This window comes from Cryptomeria japonica, chromosome 11 (assembly GCF_030272615.1).
Source record: "Cryptomeria japonica chromosome 11, Sugi_1.0, whole genome shotgun sequence".
NCBI lineage: Eukaryota > Viridiplantae > Streptophyta > Pinopsida > Cupressales > Cupressaceae > Cryptomeria > Cryptomeria japonica.
In genome coordinates this window covers 45,604,368-45,630,021 of record NC_081415.1, presented here as the reverse complement: position 1 = coordinate 45,630,021, position 25,654 = coordinate 45,604,368, and positions in this window count along the sequence as shown.

Genomic DNA, 25,654 nt, shown 5'->3' with positions numbered 1-25,654 from the left:
TGTTACTATGCGAATGAGGAAGGTGTGACTGATTCTAATGATGAACCGACACAAGATTCAGCTAGTGGATCTAGCAGTGGAAAGGAATGGGTATTTTTGGCTATCAAGGAAAATTGTCTGGAACCTATCATTGAAAATGAGGAAAAGGCCCTTGCTGCTAAAATTGAAGACAAGGATGAATGGGTGATAGACAGTGGATGTTTACATCATATGACTAGAGATCAAAGTAAGTTTCTATATTTGCAAGAAATTGATGGTGGTCTAGTTAGATTTGGAGATGACAAAGCATGCATGATTAAAGGAAGAGGAACTATATCATTGGATGGTAAGAATATCATTGATAATGTTTATTATGTTGAAGATTTAAGTCATAATATTTTGAGTGTAGGATAGTTGGTGGATAAGGGATTTCAATTACAATTCAAGGATGGAAAATGCAAAATCATTAATAGATCTGGATTGGAGATTGAAACTAATACTCAGACTAAAGGTAACATATTTCATTTGAACTCCAGTGAGAAGACATGTTTGATTGCACAATTTGATGACAATTGACTATGGCATAAGAGGTTGTGTCATGTGAATTTTGATTGCATTGTAAAGATCAATTCAACTAAGGTTGTTAGAGATATACCTAATATTGTGAAGCCATATAATCCTGTATGTAAGGAATGCCAAATGGGAAAGAAAATCAAAACTTCTTGTAAGAGTATACAAGTCAAATCTAATGATGTTCTTGATCTTATTCATACTTCTTTGTGTGGTCCTACTAGAATAAAAAGTTTTCAGGGTGATAGATATTTCATGCTAATCATTGATGACTATTCTAGAATGATGTGGGTTACTTTTCTAAGGGAGAAATCTGAAGCCTTTAAAAATTTTAACATCTTTAAAGCTAAAGTTGAAACACAGACAATGTTGAAGATTAAATGCTTAAGGTCTAATCAGGGTGGTGAATTCACATCCGGTGAATTTAACAGTTATTGTGAGAAGTATGTGATAAGGAGACAGTTGTCTGTACCCCAGACACCTCAGCAAAATGGTGTTATGGAAAGAAAGAACAAAACTATCTTGGATGCAGCTAGAACTATGATGATGGAAGCTACTTTTCCTCATATCTATTGGAGAGAAGTTGTGAGCATAGTGGTATATACATTCAACAGAGTTCATATCAAAGGAGATATCAGTAAGACACCTTATGAGTTATGGTTTGGTCATACACCTACAGTTAAGTATTTCAAAATCTTTGGTAGTAAATGCTATATTAAAAGAGATGATTCCATTGGAAAGTTTGATCCTAGATGTGATGAAGGGATATTTCTTGGTTATTCTAATGAAAGCAAAGCATATAGATGTTATAACATAAGATTGCAGATAATTGTGGAGAGTGCTAATGTCAAGGTGGATGAGTAGTACAAAGGTCAATCAGAACTTATGAGAAAGAACCAAAAGTGGAGATGCTCATAATTGAACTGGTAGCACCTGTACTGGAACATAATGTTGAACCATTTACCACGACAATATCAGAAAATTCAACAGTAACTGGAGATCAGAGTAGAGAAATAGAAAGTCAAAAGATTCCTAGATATGTAAGGTTAAATCATTCAGAAGATCAAATCATTGGAGATAAGAACAAAGGAGTAATGACAAGAAGAATGTTCAAAACTAATGAGGTATGTTTAATTTCTAGAGTTGAACCGGTATCAGTTATTGAAGCTTGTAAAGATGAATGTTGGATGAGAGCTATGGAAGAGGAATTAGATCAAATAGAAAAGAACAATACATGGACTTTAGTTCCCTGGCCTAAAAATAAGAATGTTATTGGAACTAAATGGGTCTTTAAAATGAGGATGGACAAGTTGTGAGGAATAAGGCTAGATTGGTATGTAAAGGATATTCTCAGAAGGAAGTTATTCATTATGATGAGAATTTTTCTTTGATACCTAGGATTGAAGCTGTGAGATTATTTCTTGCTTATGTTGCCCATAAGAAATACAAGGTTTATTAGATGGATGTCAAGTGTGCAGTTTTGAATGGAGATCTTGAAGAGGAAGTTTACAATGAGCAACCTGGTGGATTTTCAATTTCAGATGACAAAAACATGGTTTGCAGGTTAAGGAAAGCTTTATATGGATTGAAAAGATTAGTATGCTAGATTGGACAAATATCTTTTGAATCTTCCTTTCACTAAAGGTAATGCTGATAGTAACTTATATTATAAGATCACTGATGATGACATATTGATTGTTGAACTCTTTGTTGATGATATCATTTTTGGAGGTGAGGATAAGTCATGTATGGAATTCTCTGATAATATGAAGAATGAATTTGAGATGTCTATGATTGGGGAGATGAATTTTTTCTCAGGTTTGCAGATTACTCAGACTGATAAAGGTATTTTCATCTATCAAATTAAGTATGCTAGAGAGTTGTTCAAGAAATTTGGTATGAAAAAATCTAAACTGGTTGGTACTCCTATGGTTACAAGTGAGAAATTGACAAAGAAAGATGCATCAAGTCCAATAAATCCTACAAGGTATAAATCTATGATTGGAGGTTTGTTATATCTGACTCAGACTAGACCGGATATAATGAATGCAATTTGTATTGTATCAAGATATCAGAGTGATCCTAGAGAGAATCATGAGAGTGCGGTGAAAAGGATTTTCAAGTATTTAAAAGGAACAACTGAGTATGGTTTGTGGTATCCTAAAGATGGCGACTTTACACTATGTGCATATACAGATGTAGATTGGGTTGGAGATGTTGATGACCAAAAGAGCATATCTGGTGGAGCTTTCTTTCTTGGAAAGAAACTTGTTTCACGAATCAGCAAGAAATAGTCATGTACTTCTTTATCTACTACTGAAGCTGAGTATGTTGTTGCTGCTATGAACTGTACACAAGTTTTGTGGATGAAGCAAATGTTGAAGGATATAAGGGTAGATTGTAATGAACCGGTAGTTATTCACTATGATAACTCTGTTGCTATTGACATATCAAAGAATTTGGTATTTTATTCTAAGACAAGGCATATTTCTATCAAGTATAATTTTCTAAAGGGGAAGGTGGAAGAAAATGAAGCTAGACTAGTTTATGTGAACACTAAAGAGAAGATTGCGGACATCTTCACTAAACCTTTGCCTAAGGAATCATTTGAGTACTTCAGAGATAGATTGGGGGTCTATGCCCCTCTGATAGAGACTTGAGTGATGTTGATTGGCATCATTCTGGTATGCATTTATCAGAGCTATCATTCATTCTAGATTGATATGTTGGTGCTACCACTCAGGGGGAGTAGTCAGTTGTGTAGTTCAGAGGATTTATGATTTTTCTTTGATGTGTATGTCATATTTTTGGCATTGATGTCAAAGGGGGAGATATATATTTTGTGAAAAACAGAGCTTAATAGGGATATCATTCATAGGGGGAGTTTGGTTTGTTGGTTTATAACTTCATTGTTATATCATCTTGGGAAGATTGTTGGATGTCTTCCTTTGGTGGAGACTTGTTTGGCATTTCTTGGCACTTGGATGTTTTTCACATCTAGTGTTGTCATCAATGCCAAATGGGGAGATTGTTGGCAATTTGGAGGAATTTATTATGTGTTGCATTTATGTTTATCATTTATGTCAACACTAGTTGTTTTGTTGTCTACCAGGTTTCGATAGAGTGGTTGGATTATGATGTTGACCTAGAGATCTTCTCTGGTATGTTCTAGCTTGTGGAATTGGTTTGGATTGGTTATTCATGTGTTCCTAATGCGTATCTCATTTAGTTGGTTTAGGATATGGTGATCCAGAAGCTATCATATATTCTAGTAAGCCTTTTGGTTACCGGTGTTTTACCGGCAAAGCTTTGTTGAAGATCTTATTGATGAATCTGATAAGTGGTGTTGGCACGGCTTCTAGAAGGTTATCAAGATGTTGATTGTTATCTTGTTCGTATTCTAGTTGATCGGTGGTGTTTCATTTGGATTATGGTGACCTATTTTAGGTCCAGTGTTATTATGCTAGGTTATGGACCAGTTTATGTAACGTGTTGGTTGATGCTCCTGATGCGTTACCGGTTAGATTTATTATTTGGTTTATGTTGTTTCGGTCTTAGGCTGACTTGGTTTATCATTGGTTTGCGGGATTATGTAATAGATTTATTGTATTATCTATGTGCAAATAAGGTTGTAATCATATGTAGAGGTTTTTGTCAATTATAGGTGATCTAATTGGGTTTGTGTAAGAGGTTTAAGACCTCAGGCATTGAGCTCATCCGAAATTGTACTCAGGCATAGGAGATGCTATTCTTGCAGTTCATTCATCTTTCTGGATTGTAGTATGGATTTCTTTTGTAGTCAGTGAGGCTCTTTTTGTGATGAGAAGTGCGCTCTAGGTTGTTGGCCTTCTTGCATGTGCAGGCCCCTCTTATTATAATTACATACTTACTGCAAAAGTATTATCTGACTGTGGGTAGGCTTCCCACTATGGTTTTTCCCTTTACCAGGTTTTCCACGTACAAATCCTGGTGTTATGTGTTGTGGATGGATGGTAATTGTTGTATTATTTTTGTTTGTGCTTAATTGATATATCTATTATTTCGGTATTTGGTTTATGCATTCTGGTAAAATATTTTGTGTGCTTAAAGTTTCATAATCTATTGACAACTGATTCACCCCCCTCCCTCTCAGTTGTCCACTGGTTATCCTAATAGATATTTACCAAAATAAGATTCTTGTTTTTTTAAATAAACAAGTTATATTTTACCTTTTTAAACTTCAATAAAATAAAATATTATTAAGCTTTTCTATATCAATGAACAACATCAACTATAAAAATGAAATAAGATAATAATTCTAATCATAATTATATTTACTTTCATAAGCTAATTGTTTCCTTCATTGTAAAGAAGTGATGCAAGAGCATCCCCGATCGATGAGAAATCTTGCATCAACCAAAAATATTTCCTTTCAGTTTTGTTATTGCTTAGTTCCTTGTGTAGTTTTATGTGTTCTTACCGATATGTACTAGTAGTTGGTTGTTCTTCATGGTAGATCTTGTTGGCAATTTCCTAGCGGTTTCATGTGGTTGATTCTAGATTTCTAGTATATTTGGGTTCTTCTCCAATCATTTATCACTTCTAGTTGGCTATTTCTAGGTTTTTAGGATAGTTCTTGTGCTTACCAGTTGGTTTTCCTTCATTACTGGCACAATTCTTGGCATGTGGATCCATCTTGAGTCTTGTATGTTGTTCCTTTGCATGTGGCCAACCTTCCTTTTGATTCGCATCACTTAGTTTCTATTTTCTAGAAAAATTTCTTAAATCTTAGGGCCGAACTAATTACATGTTTCATTTCCTGCATTGGTGAATGTAATCTTTTGAGGCCAACCCGGATCTGTTCTAGTGGGTATAAATATGATGTTATGTAATCATTTGTAGGGCAAAGGAAGTAGAACTGAGAATAAGGATTGAAATTAGCATATTATGATCTGGTTGATCTTTAGAGTCTCGGTTGGGTTGTTTCTGGCTTGAAGCCTGCATGTAACTAGTTAACTACCGAATGTTCTTTTATGATAATCTGATGATCACCAAATGATTGTTGAAAGTTCTATGACTTGAATATGGTCTGTTTATATGAATGTGTTATGTTTTTTTGTTCCTTTCATTATGTTTCTCTTGTTGCATAATCCGGTTGACTCTTTTCAGGGGGGCTATCCCACTTTTGCCAATGAAGAAAATTGGTAGAGGTGGAGAATTTTTATTTTTATTTTTTTCTTTTGGGGGGGGGAGGGGTTCTAATGAACTAGGGGTGTTGAGCGAACCCCCCCCCCCCCCCCAGGGTTCGATCAAACCCACCACCGGACATGGGTTTAATCGAACCCCAAGTGGATTTATGGGTTCGATCGAACCATTTAAAATATTTATTTTTAATGGGTTTGATCGAACCCCTTTTTAAATTGGTTTTTTTAAACTTCTATAAAAATCGAAAACTACAGTTAAACAATCATTTTTAAATTTGTATGTTTCTATGTCCAGAGGGGGTTAGAGCAAACCCGATGTCAGCACCACATCACTATGCCTTGTCTACAGCAGCCAGCAAGTCTTACCTTTCAACTTTCGACCTACATTATTTTAGGTGCACAAAATAACCTTTTATGTTTAATAATGTCTTTTTTTTATTAAATTTATTTAAAAATTAATAAATAATTTGTTTGTTAATTTATTTTTTTAATTAAATAATTGTATATTTATTGTTTTTCAGCATTTTAGAAAAATATTTGAAAATTTAATGTTTTGATTTAATGTCAATTTATTTTTAAAATTAAATAACTATATATGTATTTTTTTTCAACTTTTTAAAAAAATGTTATTAAAAACTTAGAAAACTAAGGTAGTAAATCAGAACTTAAAAAAAATTAGAAAAATGTTACAAATCTAAATATAATAAATTAAAACGTTAGAAGAATTAATAAATTTAAATTTTAAAAAATAATATAAAACTTAGATAACAAATTTAAACAAATTAGGAAAAATAAATCCTCTACAATGTGACCCCTTTTCACATCCTATTACACACACAATATGACCCCTTAGGACCTCTTTGTTGGTATTTTGGTATGGTTTTGTCATTGATGTCAACACCTACTGGAACACTAGCACTTTGGAGATCCAGCAACATTCACCGGCAAGCAAGTAACTATTGCACAGTTACCGGTATATGGTTCACCAGCAGGATATAATGTTCATCGACACTTGGAATGATATGGAAGACACTTGGTAATGTCGAAGACATCATGTGGACACTTTGTTTTGAATAATTAATCATTGGTATATTCATATTTGCATATTTGCTTTTACCGGCAAATAGGTCCGAGGTTACCTAGGGTTACACTAGTAGGTTTATCTTTTCCAGATTAGCATGGCACGCTATGGAGATGATTTATTATTATTGTAAATGCATTAAGCCAACATGTTCAATCAGTTATTGCATCAGATATTATATTATTTGTAAAATATTTTTTGTAATATCATGTAGAGCCGACCTACTAAAATTGGTCTTAGGTTATGGTATAAATGTAAGATCTTATTTGTAAGATCGAGTGTGGAATGCGAAAAAGGTTTGTGAGAAGGTATATGCGAGATTAAGAAAAGGTATACATGAAGACATCATTTGAAGGTGAAGCTAGGTTTTTGTAGAAGCATATCAGCATTACACCGGTATTGAATCCAGCATATGAAGATGTTATTTTATGCAATACATTCTTATTGGATTTAACCATCCAACTATAGTCAGTGTGACTCCCATTTGTGATTGAGCAGTGAGCTCTAGGCTCTTGGCCTTTCTGCATGTGCAGACCCCATTTGTGTACACTTACTATCTGCTATAGTATCATCTGATTGTGGGTAAGGTTTCCCACCGTGGTTTTTCCCCTTACAGGGTTTCCATGTACAAATATTGGTGTTATGTGTTGTGGATGACTTTATGTTTATGTTTCATGCATTAATCTTTACCAGTATACCAATTTACTGTTAACACTATCTACCGACATACTTAACTGGTTTACTGGTAATAAGCATTAAGTTGGTTAAATGGTTTTTGGTTTGAATTTATTAGACAACTAATTCACCCCCCCTCTCAGTTGTCTCCGGGACCTAAAAATTGGTATCAAAGCTAAGTTCTTTTTTGCAGGAGTTTAATAACTTGAGGAGATCCAATGTCTACTAATTATTTCAGGAAGGACAATCCTAAACTTGATGGAACCAACTATGGGATATGGAAGATCAGGATGGAGACACATCTAAATTGCATTGGTAAAGACATCTGGGAAGTTACAAAGAATGGTTATACTATTGCTGTAGCTGGTCAGACTGCTCCAACTACATTAGCTAAAGATGAGGAGAATGATTGCAAAGTAAGAGAAGCACTTCTAAGTGCATAATCAGATCAACAAATCATGGGATTATCAAATAGGTCTACTGCTAAAGCTATCTGGGATCATTTGGAAACACTAAATGAAGGAGATTCCACAGTCAATATTGCAAAACTTGAAAGCTTCCGAGTCAGGTATGAACATCTGAAAATGGAAGAAGATGAAAGGATTTCTGCTTTTATGGAAAGAGAAAATGAAATTGTTTTGGGTATTAAATGTTGTAGAGAAACCTTAAGTGAGGATAAAATTGTTTGAAAAATATTAAGAGGATTGCCACCAGCATATAAAATGAAGATTACTACTATAAATGAGTTGAGAACAATGCCTAATACATCAATAACTAGGGATACATTGATTGGAAAACTTTCAACCTTTGAAATTGATGAATTTGGTCTTGTTGCTACTATAAAGACAGATTTGGCCTTTAAAGCATCAACATCATCTACTCCATCATTTGACAAATCAGACTGAAGAGCCTTTTATGCAAGAGAACTTGAAGAAACTAGGAAGGAGAATGAAGAGCTTGAAGAACTTGAAGCACTATTTGCAAGGAAAATGCCAAAAGGTCCAGTTGGAAGTAAGTATGAAGGTAAAGCACCCTTTAAATGTTTCAACTGCAATAAGATTGGTCATATGGCTTTGAGATGCCCTAATAGACATGCTAGACTAAGAGAAGAAGCGAGAAGAATATACAAGCCTAATCCTGAATATCAGAGATACAGATTTAAGAAGAACAAAGACAAATCTTGTTACATTGCTGATGAAGGTGTGACTGAAGATTCTGATGAGGATCCAGCAGACAATGGATGGGTTTTTGTTGCTATAATAGAAGATCAATCGGCACCTACTGCTCAACCGGTAGAACAAGTCCTAGCAGCTAAAGTTGAAGTAAAGGATGAATGGATCATTGACTCAGGATGCTCACATCATATGATAGGAGACAAAGGAAAATTCTTGAACTTTCAAGAATACAATGGAGGTTTAGTAAGATTTCGAGATGACAAAGCTTGCTCAATCAAAGGTAAGGTTTCAATATCTCTTGATGGTAAGCATAACACTGACAATGTCTACTATGTTGAAGGATTAAAGCATAATCTTTTAAGTGTTGGTCAATTAGTTGAGAAGGGATTTCAGTTACAATTTAAAAATGGAAAATGCAAAATCATGAATAGAACTGGTTTGGAAATTGCAACCGGTAATCAGACTAGAGGTAATATCTTTCATTTGAACAACAGTGAAAAGACATGCTTGATTGCACATATAGATGAAAGTTGGTTATGGTATAAGAGACTATGTCATGCAAACTTTGATTGCATGGTAAAAATAGGTACTTCCAAGGCAGTTAGAGATCTACCTAAAACTATGAAACCTCATAATACAATTTGTAAGGAATGTAAATTTGGAAAACAAGTTAGAGCTAGTTTCAAAAGTATTCCAGAAAAATCCAATAATGCTCTCGATTTAATTCACACTGATTTATGTGGTCCAGCTAGAACTAAAAGCTTACAAGGTGATAGATATTTCATGCTAATTATTGACGATTATTTTAGAATGTGTTTGGTTACTTTTCTCAAGGAAAAATCAGAAGCACTTGGAAAGTTCAAACTGTTCAAAGCAATGGTTGAAAATGAAACCGGTAAGAAAATCAAATGTTTAAGATCAGATCAAGGAGGAGAATTCACATCTAAGGACTTTAATACATTCTATGAAGTGAATGGAATCAAAAGACAATTATCAGCACCTCGGACACCACAGCAGAATGGGGTTGTTGAAAGGAAAAATAGAACTATCTTGGATGCAGCAAGAAGTATGTTATCTAAAGCAAATTTACCAAATGTGTATTGGAGAGAAGCAGTTAGAACTGCTGTCTATACATTCAACAAATTTCACATCAAAGGTGAAACTGGTAAGACCCCTCATGAACTATGGTTTGGTAATACTCCTACTCTTAAGTATTTTAGAATTTTTGGAAGTAAATGTTATATTAGAATAGATGAGTATATTGGCAAATTTGATCCTAGAAGTGATGAAGGAATTTTTTTTGGTTATTCATCTAAGAGAAAGGCATATAGATGTTTTAATAAGAGATTGCAAAAAATTGTTGAAAGTACAAATGTAAAGATTGATGAACAATTCAGAGGAACTTCAAGGTATATAGACTCTGAACTGGCAATAGAAATTGTGATAAATGAACCCACACTAAATCCACCGGTACAGAATGAAGATCTAGTTACCTGGGTACCATCAGAGGATTCCATAGTAATTGAAGAACAACAACAAACTAAGACACCCCAATATGTAAGATTGAATCATTCTGAAGATCAAATAATTGGAAACAAATTTAAAGGAGTTATGACGAGGAAGATTGGAAAATGAAGAGGTATGTCTTATTTCTCAAATTGAACCATCATCTATCAATGAGGCATGTGAAGACAAATTTTGGATTAAAGCTATGGAAGAAGAATTAGGACAAATTGAGAAAAATAATACTTGGACATTAGTTCCCCAGCCTAAAGATGAAAATGTAATTGGAACCAAATGGGTATTTAGAAACAAACTTAATGAAGAAGGTAAGGTTGTCAGAAATAAAGCAAGACTAGTGTGTAAGGGATATTCTCAGAAAGGAGTTGTTTACAATGAAACCTTTGCACCGGTAGCTAGAATTGAGGCATTTAGATTATTCTTGGCTTTTGCAGCTCACAAGAACTACAAAGTTTATCAAATGGATATTAAATGTGCATTCTTGAATGGAGATCTTGAAGAGGAAGTCTATATTGAACAACTTGATGGATTTTATTTGACAGATGACAATGATATGGTTTGTAGGTTAAGAAAAGCTCTATATGGATCAAAACAAGCCCCAAGAGCTTGGTATGCAAGGTTGGATAAGTATCTTTTAAAGATTGGTTTTACTAAAGGAAATGCAGACAATAATTTATATTACAAAATAACTATTGATGACATCTTGATTATAGAAGTATTCATTGATGATATAATCTTTGGAGGAGAAGATGGATTATGTAAGGAATTTTCTATTAAAATGCAGCAAGAATTTGAAATGTCTATGATTGGAGAAATAAAATTCTTTTTAGGATTGCAGATTTCACAAACTGATAAAGGTATATTTTTGAGTCAATCCAAGTACTTGAAATAATTACTAAAGAAATTTGGGATGGAGAACTCTAAACCGGTAAGCACACCTATGACTACAAATGATAAATTATCTCAAAGGGATGAATCTACACCTGTTAATCCAACTAGATACAAATCTATGATAGGAGGTTTACTGTTTTTGACACAAACCAGGCATGATATTATGAATGCAGTATGTATTGCTTCTAGATTTCAAAGTAATCCTAGGGAAAATCATGAATCAGCAGTAAAAAGGATTTTTCGGTACTTACAAGGCACTATAAATCTTGGATTATGGTATCCTAGATATGAAAATTTTGATCTATATGCATACACAGATGCAAATTGGGCAGGAGATGTGGATGATAGAAAAAGCACCACTGGAGGAGCATTCTTTCTTGGAAAGAGATTAGTTTCTTGGTTGAGTAAGAAATAGAGTTGTACATCTTTATCAACAACAAAATCAGAATATGTTGCAGCAACAACTAGCTATACACGGGTACTATGGCTTAAGCAAATGTTGAAAGACATAAAGGTAAAATGCAAGGAACCTATTACTATATATTGTGATAACACTGCAACAATCGATATATCTAAGAATCCGGTATTACACTCTAAAACTAAACATGTTTCTATCAAACTAAATTTTTTAAGGGAAAAAGTTGAAGAAAAGGAGATAAAACTGGTTTATGTGAATACTAAAGAATAGCTTACAGATATTTTCACAAAACCTTTTCCTAAGGAGACTTTTGAATATCTCAGAGATTGGCTTGAAGTCATACCACCACCGGTAAAAACTTAGACAGTTGATGATTGTCATCAACCGGTAGAATTGAAAGACAAATCTTTTACTCTAGTCTTTGATGAGGAAGCTACTTCTCAGGGGGAGTAGTTGGTATATTTAATTGATTGGTATTTTGTACATGAACTTTGGCATTTGATGTCAAAGGGGGAGAGATATCTATGGAAAAACACATTATCTTTGAGGAAAGATTGATAGAAAGATTGGTATTGAAAATAAATCTTTGGATAAACACATGTTGCTCACAGGGGGAGAGATTGTTGTTTAGGAGAGATTGTTTGTTTTTGGTATTTGGCATTTCTATTTTGGCACTTTTATGGTTTTTCCAACTTGTGTTGCCATCAATTCCAAAGGGGGATATTGTTGGTATTTTGCTATGGTTTTGTCAATGATGTCAACACCTACTGGAACACTAGCACTTTGGAGATCCATCAACATTCATTGGCAAGTAAGTAACTATTGCACAGTTACTGGTATATGGTTCACCAGCACTTGGAATGATATGGAAGACACTTGGTAATGTCAAAGACATCATGTGGACACTTTGTTTTGAAGAATTAATCATTGGTATATTCATATTTACATATTTGCTTTTACTGGCAAATAGGTCCATGGTTACCTAGGGTTACACCGGCAAGTTTATCTTTTCCAAATCAGCATGGCACGCTATGGAGATGATTTATTATTATTGTAAATGCATTAAGCTGACATGTTCAATCGGTTATTGCATTGGATATTATATTGTTTGTAAATTATTTTTTGTAATATCTTGTAGAGCCGACCTACTAAAATTGGTCTTAGGTTATGGTATAAATGTAAGATCTTATTTGTAAGATCGAGTGTGGAATGCGAAAAAGGTTTGTGAGAAGGTATATGCGAGATTAAGCAGAGGTATACATGAAGACATCGTTTGAAGGTGAAGCTAGGTTTTTGTAGAAGCATATCAGCATTACATCGGTACTGAATCCAGGATATGAAGATGCTATTTTGTGCAGTACATTCTTATTGGATTTAACCATCCAATTGTAGTCAATGTGACTCCCATTTGTGATTGAGTAGTGAGCTCTAGGTTGTTGGCCTTTCTACATGTGCAAACCCCATTGGTGTACACTTACTATCTGTAGTAGTATTATCTGATTGTGGGTAAGGTTTCCCACCATGGTTTTTCCCCTTACAGGGTTTCCACATACAAATATTGGTGTTATGTGTTGTGGATGACTTTATGTTTATGTTTCATGCATTAATCTTTACCGGTATAGTAATTTACTATTAACACTATCTACCGGCATACTTAACTGGTTTACCGGTATTAAGCATTAAGTTGGTTAAATGGTTTTTGGTTTGAATTTATTAGACAACTGATTCACCCCCCCTCTCAGTTGTCTCTGGGACCTAACACCCTTAATACCACATATTCCCCTGATGACACTATATGTCCCCTTAGGACCATAGAGGATCACATAGTGGACCCTAAGGTGTCATATGTGGTCCTATGGGGTCACGCATGTGTTCTAAGACATGCGTGACCCCTTAGGACCGCATGTGACCCCTTATAAAAGCCTAGTGTGTACAACATACCCCTTAGTCCATTACATAGTTTCCTAAGGGGTCATATGTGGTCCTAAGGGGTCACACATGTGTTAACAAATGTGTGACCCCTTAGGACCACATATGACCCTTTATAACATCCTAGTGTGTATGACATACCCCTTAGGATCACATAGTGTCCTAAGGGGTCATATGTGGTCCTAAGTGGTCACGCATGTGTTCTAACACATGCATGACCCCTTAGAACCACATATGACCCCTTATAAAATCCTAGTGTGAACGACATACCCCTTAGTCCATCACATAGTGTCCTAGAAGGGGTCATATATGGTCATAAGGGGTCATGCATGTATCTATCTTATTAAAACTACTAAGATGTGTCTATGCAAGCTGAGTGATAATGATGATTAATGATATATATGATATCTATCTATATTATACAAGGAGTTGGACATAATTACCAAATAAAAACCTTGATTGTGATGATTGATGTTTTATGGGGATTGGTAGGTGCAAGCTTGAGTCATGATAATTGATAGATAGTTTAAAGTGCACAATAGTTTGTCTTAGTAGGGAGCCATCCCTATTTTTTTATGATTGGAAAAAATAAGGGAGGTTCAGTCTAAGTTGGAGGGCTTTAATATATGCCTAAAATTCCTAGAGCTTGAACCACCCTCTATGGAGCCTCTTACATAATCTTATTTTCTCATCTCTAGATATTGACAAGAAATGTTAGTTTGCTTGATGTGTTCAAGGGTCAAATCAATCACCTAATTTTACAAGAATGTAGCATTCAATGTTATCTTTTTCAAAAGTGTCCACGATGATCAATGTTATATTATTAATCTAATATCCAAGAAGTTATACTCAAATACCAAATGTAAAATTTAACTATGATGGTTAATGTCATGTTGGGAAGTTTACAGTATCAATGTGTGAAAGATTGAGTCATGACATATGATATTATATTTGAATTGAAGCATGATAGTGTTTCCTACTAGTGGTCCAACATTTATTTTATTTTATTTTTAAATCTTCACATGATTAAAAAGTGTATGATGTTGTATCAAAGAAGGAGAAGTTCGATCTAAGCTTGGGGGGTTATATATAACCACCCTTTGTGGAGCCCTCAACATAGTCATCTATGCTTTCATCCACATACTAATAAAATATGTTAGTTTGCTTCATATTTTTAAGGGCCAAACAAAATCATCTAATCTTACAAGTATGCAACTAGGTTAGTGCTAGCTTTCTAAAAATTATAATTTACATCTAGTATGTTTTTTAATATATTATAGATTTAATAATTTAATAATCACATGCCCATTACAAAAATACAATGACCTCTATTTTTTTGAGATATGGAGTTCAATAACAAACAATGTCAACAAATTTAGAGAAGTTACATTCTATTTTGTATCAATGCCCTTGTTTTAGTGAACAAAAAATTTAATTTTGATATACACAAAAATATTTATACGTTACAATAAAATATAAGTCTAATTTTTTTTGTTATTGACATATAAAATTATATATCATGTTCTTGAAATTTGTATATATTTGATTTAAAAAATTATATATCTTTAATGATCTCTCTCTCTCTCTGAAATTAATGTTAGATCTCTCTCTAGATATCATGATTTAAATGATCTCCCTCTCTCTCTCAAATTAATGTTTTAATAATTTAAAATGTATGTATGCGATCTATATAGATAAAGTTATATATGTTTTAATTTAGTACATGATGTATATATATCTTTAATGATCTCTCTCTCTCTTTGAAATTAATGTTATCTCTCTCTCTCTGAAATTAATGTTATCTCTCTCTCTTTATCATGAAAATGATCTCCCTCTCTCTCTCATTAATGTTTTAATAATTTAAAAAGTACATGTATATATATCTATTAATTATGCGAGAACTTCACATGTGTACATTTTAATTTTTAATGAGCTCAAGATTAATGATCTCTCTCTCTCTAGAATTTAACTGATTTTAATTTTTAATGTTTTAAATTGAATGCACTTTATGTGTGTGCTTATGTATTTATTTTAACTTTATGACCTACCTAGATAGATGGCATCCCAGGATCCACCTGCATAGGCTCCCGATTAGGATCCACCTGCACAGGCTCTTGATCAGGAGCCACGCATTGATGATATAGATCCTCCACACTAGGATCCCTTGTTGCCCGATATTGCTACCATTTTCTAGTACAATGATCATGAGATACATAGGTTGAGATATGACCCTTGTACTGATGGTGTGTACAAGAGTACATGCAAATCCATTTTTGATAGTTTGTAGACATTGAGGGACTACTTAGTTTCTCACACGTCATTCTCACCTGAGGTTATAGCTGATATTTATAGACATTTGAGGAGTGAGGTGAGGGGTCCTAATTCTTTTGCTGATTTGGTGAGGGTGGTCTTGAAGGAGACCATCAAGGAGAGATGTTTTCCACAATATTAGGAGAAGAGTAAGGTGAGAGGCTATTAGGTCACGAGATGTATCGATCCACAGGTTGCATCATTGATTTACCCATGCTTCTTAGCTACCCATGGTCATTATCCTAATAACAACCAGATACCATTATACTTTGCACAACAAGTATTTTTCGAGGTTCATTATCAGATGAAACCAAACTACCTTGATATTCCAGCATATTGTGGATAGGGGAGGGGCAGGATTGCTGATACAGATGCATATCATAGGTGTGATAGAGCTCTGGCTAGACACAGGGACCTTGTTGGTGAGAGATTTCTGGCAGTAGTCCCAACCCTCTCCCCCATAGTGGATCACATTATGATTACTTCTCAAAGAGAAGCAATTGATAGGATTGGACAGATTGCTTCAGCAGCAGCCACCATATCATCTGATAGGCTGGGCAGATATATGATGAGTCGACCATGTTCGAGATCATCCACAGATCATGCATCTTCTAGTGATGGGGTGGCTTTAGATTTAGATGATTAGTATATTACTGCTAGCATCCCCTCCCCAGATGAGGTAGTGTCTATACTACATTCTTACCATTTTATTTCATCTTGACTTGGGATACCATTGGTTGTTGTTAGAGAGGAGATTCTTAGAGACAGGCAGGCTATCGTTGCATCGATGCATACCTCAAGGTAGTCATAGCATTCTCATCACTCTACGCATGCTTCGGGCACTGACCCACCTACATATCACTCTATTGCTATAGAGGAGGAGATACGAGCTAATTAGGTCCATATCATAGATGAGGTCTTGGATTCATTTGAGGAGCAGCTGTGAGGTTTGAGCCATACTGGGTTTTGGGATATGCTACTATAGTCAGACACTTCATCCACGATGCTTATTCATCTAGTTAGCCCCTTACATTCCTTAGTCATACGTACAACCAGAGAGAGATATGGAGGCACGTGTGATGTGGTTGATATGATCACAGGACATGATCAGACTATACAGCCTACTCCCAATACACAGGTATGTACATGTGCATTTAAGTTTTACAAGATGTATATGTTGTAATGTACAATAAATCTATATATAGATCATTTAATAAATAATAGAGGTTAATTTGTATCATTAAATTGATCCTGGACTAATCCTTAAATACATACATATATATGTATATGTATAACAATTAGCTCATGTCACTCCTAGCTTGCACTCTGAGCATGTGCATAGGAGAGATTCTTTTGATGCTACACAGGTTGTTAGTGGACAAGTTAGTTATGGTTTTTTGTATATATGTACATGTATGTATGTGTATTACAATTTATATTTTAATTTAAATTTAACTAGTCGAATTTGATTATTTTTAAAAATATGCACATATGTATATATGTGTCTAGAGATCTATATTTAATATTTAAATAAATTCTACTTTTGCAGGGGTCTATTCGACATCCAGACTCTCACCAAGACTCTCCCTCAGATGGTCGCTATGTTCGTGGCCGACATGATGCATGTTGATTTGCTAGACTTTATAGCTCATTTGTTTATCTTTTTATATACATGTACATTTTAGACTTTCATATTATATATTCATGAATGTATGAAGTTTAGACTAGATTATACTTTATATAGTTTGTGTTTGATCAGATTATATATTTCATGCATGTATGTTAGATTATGTACTTTATACAGCTTGTGTTTGATCCTAGATTATATATATCATGTGCATGTATGGTTAGATTATACTTTATATATGTATAGTTTGTACATTTGATCCTGGATTATATATCGCATCATTTGTATTGAGATTATATATGATCATGCACACATGTTAGATTACTTACACACTTTATATACATGATCATGCACAAGTTCTCTAAAACTTTCAAATTTATATATATCTGTGATTGAATTTGTGTACATGTAGATAGATTAAAAAAAGATTGATATGTTTATAATTTTAATTTTAAATTTTAAATTTTACTACAAGTAACATGTATATGTAGATATGCATTAATTTAAAAGAAATGTTTATATTTTATATTTTAAATTTTAAATTTTACTACATGTAACATGTATATGTAGATATGCATTAATTTAAAAGAATTTGTGAACAATATATCCACTCCACTGTGTAAGCCATGAACAATATAAAAATCATAGTTGTTCATATCAAATGAACAAACTCAAGTTAATGAACATATTCAATAATTTAAATTCTAGGTGTACTTCTAGGTGTACTAAATAGTTCACACCATGTACTTCTAGGTACATACTAAATAGTTCACAACACATCACTTAGCGGTTCAGGCCACTCTTCAATTATTACACACATGTCCTAATTTAATATCAAATTTACATACATTCTAATTTAATATGCATTTTTAATTAAATTTACACATGTGCATTTTTAATTAAATAAATACATGTCCTAATTTACTTTACATACATGCTAAATTATTTTAACAACTTACAAATTACATATGCATACATGCATTTAGAATTAGATAGACTATACATCCTAATCAAGTGCATACATCGGGCCTTAACACATTTTCAACTCATCCACATGTCTCAATTTACTTTGCATATGTGCTTGTAAGTATTATTTAACATACATACATTAACTTCATACATTCTAATTTAATATAATTGAAAATTTCATATTTAACTAAACAATATATGGTCCACACAAGCCATATATATATATATATATATATATACAAACACTTTAATGTACATAAATAATAATTTATCCAAGTTTCAAAACAAGTTAAGTTATAATTTATCAAGTATTAATTCAATTCATGGGTTGAACCACATGTACTTTGGTTTACTAAATAGTTCATACCACATCAAGTGGTTCAGACCTCTCTTCAATAACACTTAATATTTTCTCATGATCTTCACTATCTAGTCTCCACTTTTGAGACCGCCCGCGACATGGAACTGAATGAAGAATTAGGCCAACAACAATGACCAAGTGGCAATACTGATATACCTTGTTGTCAATTTGGTATTCAATGAAATGAATCCCATGTTGAACAATATTAACTTGTTTGAAATATGTCCCTTGCACTACAACTGAGTCTGTATGTACATGTATATAAGAAACTATAAATTAAAAATTTGTACGTAAGCGAATTGTGTACATATAAAAATGAAAACATGTGCAAATGTGTGCATGTTTAAAATAAATTTATTTAAAATAATTTAAACGTAGATTGAATCAGTTCAAACCTGTGGGAAAGGACATTCCATCTCTCATTTTAGATTTTGTTAACTTCTTTCTCTCTTTTGTGCAACACAATAAATAATAACTAACACCTTATATATTTCCATCGTCTGCTATGACTACAAAAATATCTCCTACAATTTGAAACAAGTTAAATAAATTTAAAACATCATGTACTCAATTTAAAACTTATATATAATTTATTTACATGTACGCAACATTTTTTAAGGAAATAAATATATATATAATTTAAATATATGTGTACATCATATACCTTTTTTAATCAATCCTGAAATATGATCACAATCACTAGAAATCAAAGGAATGTCTTCAAAGATTTCATCATCGTATGTGTTAGAAACATCTAGTGGCACCGATTTCCATTCACTAACATATCCAAGCTCTTGGTTCTTGCAATCAACATAGTTTTCCAAAATGCAATCAGAACAAAAACATGAATAATCCCTAGTGTATAATGTCCATGGGCGATTATCTGTACTCATGACACAATGCAAAGATCTTGTCCTCTCCACGCTCTTGCATCCATGAATTGATCCTCTATCCACATCTGCAAAATGTACATGTGTAAATGAACATACATGTAGATCAAGTTGTTAAAATAAAACACTTGAACTAGGAACATTTAAAAAAAAATTAAAAACATTTAAATAAAACACTAAAAGAGAACACGTACTAGTTATCTCCCAAAACACTTTATATGGAATGGGTCTGTATGTTCTCTATGATGATTCATCGGGATGATTAGGTTGCTAAAAGTGTTTCTTGCACCATTCAACAACATCATGTGCATCGTCTATACTATTTCCTGTATAATTTATTTGATGCTTTCTTAGAGCACATTTGATACAAGCTCCTGCACCATCATGTTCACACTTTCCATGACCACTCTAAAAAAAACTCCAAACATGTGGTATTTTGTCATTTCGATGATATCTACATAGTGCATAAAATAGCCTTGAAGATTTGAATTGTGTCGCACATCCATCAGACCAAACAAAATGTTTAACTATTGTTATGCCTCTCTCTTTCAAATATTCAAAAAACTTCTTATAGCAATGTTGTACAAAAAGTGTGTCATGCTCCTTATCATCACTAATATAGAAGTGGTACTCTTTCTTAATAACATGATTTTCAAATGTACTATCAACACCATCCAAATCCATTTGTGCATGTCGATAACACACATGCACCATAATACTGATTTGCTTTGAAAAGTAATACTCTTATTGAATCTCTTTTTGATGTGCAAAAGAGTAATTTTCTGTGAAGTCCACTACGGATAGAATAGTTCCAAGTGGTAAAGTGTCTCTTAATCTTTTAAATTGTTCTTCTTGCCACTTGGTAAAAAAACCATGGCATATTTATGGTTTTATCAACTTACGAAAAATTTTCCATAAATGTTCCAATAGGTATTTCATCTTCTACATAGTCTAACCTTGTAGATTCGTTTCCAAATTTTGTTTCAAATTTTCTGCACTTGTAACTCTTACAATTTACCATCTTCCTCATGTTAGTATCTTCATCTCTCAAAGGCAATTTAGCCAACTCCCCACATGTTCCACAAATTCCTTTTATGCAATTTATTTGACCGGTTGCATTATCATCTAATTTATCACATAACATGGATGTTATGAATTGACGTGTTCGTTTAGGAGGAGCTTTTTCATAACCATCACTATCTTCTCTAATCTTCCAAAACACTTGATAGTACAGATCAAATTTGATGTGATAGCGATAACAACAAGTTTTGAAGACTTTGTTTACCTTCACATAATATGGCCTTAACCGTTCAAACATGGTTTGTCCAATCTTTATATGAGGGTTTGTTTTAGTAAACAACACATACAATTCATGTTTTGTTGTGTCTAACCAATGGTTTACATGGAAATCATAACGATCAGGGCCAATCCTTTGCTTGATAACATCTCTACTATTTTATGAAGGATGAGTAATATCATTCCAAAAACTTGTCACAAAGTTCCTAACAACATCTTCAATTCTATCAAAATGAGGAGATCTACACATAATTGCCCAATTCCCTTCTGAGGTAGTATCATCCAAACTCTTTCTCTTTCTAACATATTTTGATATTGTCCTTCTACTAAAACCAAACTCAGATAACAGTGAAAGGATTTGTCTTTTTTGAGGCAATCTTTCATTTACTAAAGATGTCGAAATCACTCTTCTTGAAATGGTCTTATCTACTGTTCAAATTTTTTTTCCAATGTTCACCAAACCTTTCTTAACATTATCAACAATAGATTTTTGTAGCTGAGAATTTTTCCTCTTTTGACTTGTTGTATCTATACCCAACAATTTCAGTGGATCTATTAAGTCTTTACAAGTACAATTGATAACAATTGAGCTTTCTCTAGTGTAGTATCAAGATTGTAGAAATGAGACATTATTTCTTTTGCATTTTTATTCATTGACCTCCTTTTAGTATGTCTAGGTTCTTCATTGAGACATTTCAACTCATCCACATCCATTTCAAGTAAATGATCTAAATTTTATAAGAAATATTTATCTTCACCTGTTTAGCTAGATCCACAATATGCTCATCCATACCGATGGTAGGAGGTAAGGAGCTTGACCCCTCTTGTTCAACCTCCATTGGTTCAAATTGGGCAAGATCCTCCCTATGTTTATCAACTATATTATGTTCTTCAACAGGTTCAGTTGCCTCGACTCCCGCTTCAGAGATCCCTTCTTCTTGAGCCCATTCTTCACATAATTTAAGATGACAAAGAATATTTTTAATGCAATGAAATTCCAAGTTTAATTTGAAACCAAATTTTCAAGACATTTAGTAAGACCTAAAAATTATGTCATAACAGGCAGACTATTATGTCATATTTAAGACTTATTATTGCATAATAGGCCTCCTAATATCACATGTAATAGGTCCTAATATGATCTGCATAATATAGGTCTTAAGGGGACTCTTAAGTATAATGTGAAATGTTTTAAATAGAACCAATTATGACATAATAGGTTCTAAATTTATGTCACATTTAAGACCTATAATCACATAATAAGTTCTAATATCACATAATAAGCCTTATTATTACTTACTATGACCACATATGCAAAAACATTTCACATTAATATACTTGACTCCCCTTAAGACAAATATATAATATGTGATATTAAAGGACCTATTACATGAAATTAAGTAGGTCTTAAATATGATATAAGTTAGAACCTAAATTATGACATAATAGGTCTTATTAATTTTATGACTTAATAGATGACCACATATGCAAAAACATTTCACATTATACTTGACTCCCCTTAAGACCTATATTATGCAAATATTAGGACCTATTATGTATGTGATATTAGGACCTAAATTATGCAATAATAGGTCATTAATTTATCACATGTACATAATAGGCCCTAATATATCATAAATATAAGTCTTAAGGCCCGGACTCAAGTATATAATGTGAAATGTTTTTGCATATGTGATCATGTTATTAAGCCACAATAAGACCTATTATGTCATAATAAGTTCTATTATGTCATATTTAAGATAGGTATTATCACAGATAATAGGTCTTAATATCACATAATAGGTCCTAGTATCACATAATATAGGTTTTAAGGGGACTCAAGTATAATGTGAAATATTTTTGCATACACTTGAAAACAAAGAAGACACAATGTTTGTTTGTTTGAAAGTATTTGATTGTTTTAATCATGTAAGCACAAATCCTAGGGTTGGGTGAGACAGTAGTTGTTGAATCTCACTTGGGGGGTTACCCCGAGCTACGCAATTTAGAGCAGATACTTAGGTGCTTGACCCCACTAGCTCCCCTCCATGACACTCACTTCTTTGGGGCAGCCAAGCACCAGTCCCCACGAAAACTCCCTGTGGTGAACTTTTTATCTCTACTAAGAACCGTAAGAATGTGAGCCGCTTCAGAGGTTCGACCTCCTACGCCAACAACTAGAAGGTTTTTGGCTTCCAACACAAAAGGTGTCTAGTAAGGGCATCCATTCGGGTGGCTATAATCAGCAACGTGTTATGCTCCGTTAAATAGAAGACCTCCCAGCCTATAGAGGTTGAGCTGTATAGGGTTTATGGGGATTCATAACATCATTATAGCAACATGTAATACCCGTTGCTTGCAACTTTCGTCACAAACACATTTATTTATAGTGGCTTGGAAGAGCTTGACTTTAACTTGTTACCACTTAGGGTTGTTCCCTCTCACTGAGCCTTAAGGGCTACTCAGGAGGTAGGCCCCTTTCTAAGGATAAAACAAAAAGAGCCTATTGTTGAAGACACAAAAGACAAGTTTGTTAATTTTAGAGCACCAATTGAAGTGTTTGCTAAACTATAAAGACACACAGTTTTAAAATCTAAATTAAATTACATATTTATGGACTATCTAAATTAAATTATAAATTATAAATAATAAATGGGAAAGAGAGGGGTCCTAAAGATCTAAAATTTAAATTAAAACCATGATCTATTATAAATGGACTTAAGGGGAGGAGAAAATATCAATTACACAACAAGCAAGTTAATGAAATTTGAAATTTACAAATACACATATTATTTCAAATTAAAGCATAATTAATTTTAATTAAAACAAGTTTATTTTTAATCCTACTATTTCCAATTAATTTAATAAAAACAACATCATTTAGAATTAATTAAGATGGAATTATTATAATTAATTTAATTTAATTAATATTATTTAAAATAATTTCCATTAAAAATATTAGATAAAAAATATTTAACTAATACTAACAAATAAACACAATTTTTGGTATGTAATACATATAAAATTAAATAGAAATAAAAATAAAAATACATACTTGCATCATGATATCTTTACCTTCTTTGTTCTCGATATCTTTGTTCCATTTCGGGAGAATAATTCCTTGAAGTCTTATTTTGCCTTCTCTTCTTGTTCCCCATGCTTTTAAAATAACCTTCAAATATCTTCAAATTATTGTCCTCAAAATAATTTTCAAATGTCTTCTTTCATCCAAAAATGTGAATTCTTTTAATCATTTGTGTGTAAAAAAATGAAAAAAATTATGTATATTTATAAAACTACTAAAATGTAAAAAAAATAAAATTGGGTCGGCCAAGGTTTGAACAACGTCGACAGTTACAAAAGGTCGGGTTCATTCAAACCCGATCATTACATGAATGTACACGTCATAATTTTTCCTAGGGGGTTTGAGAGAAGGGGAGGGTTCGATCAGACCCCCCTTCGCTCGAACCCTCTTGTTAGAGGTCTCTCCCCAAATTTTTCAGAAAATCTAAGAAATTTTTGCCTTTGGACCTTTGGTTCAAGGCACAAATGAAATAATATTGATAACCCAAAAATAGAAGATGGTAGTGCTAAAAGCAAGCTTTCCAATGAGTATAATTTTATTACATTGTGAATTTATTATTTTCTTGTTTTTTTAATTTTATGGAATATTGGTTTTTCACCGAACATGAACTTCTCTGCTCAACACATTGGGAAAAATAGGAAACTAATTCAATAAAAATTCTGAAAAATATCTATACCCCATGTATTGATGTCTTCCATCCCTTAGTTAAGCAGATACATCAAGGCAAATGTACATAATAAGTCAAAATACATCCCTATACTTGCTAAAACAAAATGCATCCTTACACAATATACAGGTCTATATAGCAATTGAGTCATGTACAAAAACTGTCTATCTACATAACTGAGGTAAATACTAGAACTGTCCATCGACAGAGGTAAATACAAAAACTATCCATCTAATCGCAATCACCATGATATAGGTATGGGCTAAATCCAAGCGATCCATCCGGAATGACCTTCCATCCAAATCAACCTTTGATCATCCAACATTCTAGCAGACTGGACCATCTGTTGTTGAACCAAGTGGCCATTACCTCTAATGTCTTCCATAAGAGCATCTAAGGTGTTGACAAATAGTGTTCATTCAACATTCATCCTTCCCTAGGTGTAGCCATGAGAGAGTTCAAAGATGAAAATTCTTTTGTGGCCGTCTAAAAGAAATCTATGAAATTTTTCCTTACTCAACTTGATAACCATGGTAACCTACGAGCAAACAGAGTGAAGAGTGATACTTTGAAAAGACTCAGTAAGGACCCTTTCTTTTCCTTGAAACTTTTCTAAGTTCCTAATTTTCTATAAATACCAAAGGATTTCACCAGATAGCATATTCTAGAACAAGTTAGTGTCTTTCTTAATGCCTTTAATACACCCAGTAACAACATCAAGTATGTAACTATGTAATGGAAGAGTGAAACCAAACATAAGTCATATTTCTTTAGCAATAATACAATCAAAAAAGATGTGTCTACTAGATTCCTTGACTTTACATATAGTACACAGTTCCCTTTTTAATATAATCAGATCTAACAAGTAGCTTATCAAGCAGTAGTAACCATCTGAAAGTTTTTTTTTTAGGAGCCATTGGAGAACTCCAGAGTGTCTTAATAATATTACTCCATTGAGCATGTGAGAGGTCAAAATACCAAATAGTATTGATGTGATTAAGAATATTGTTGTTAGAAGAGAGATTTT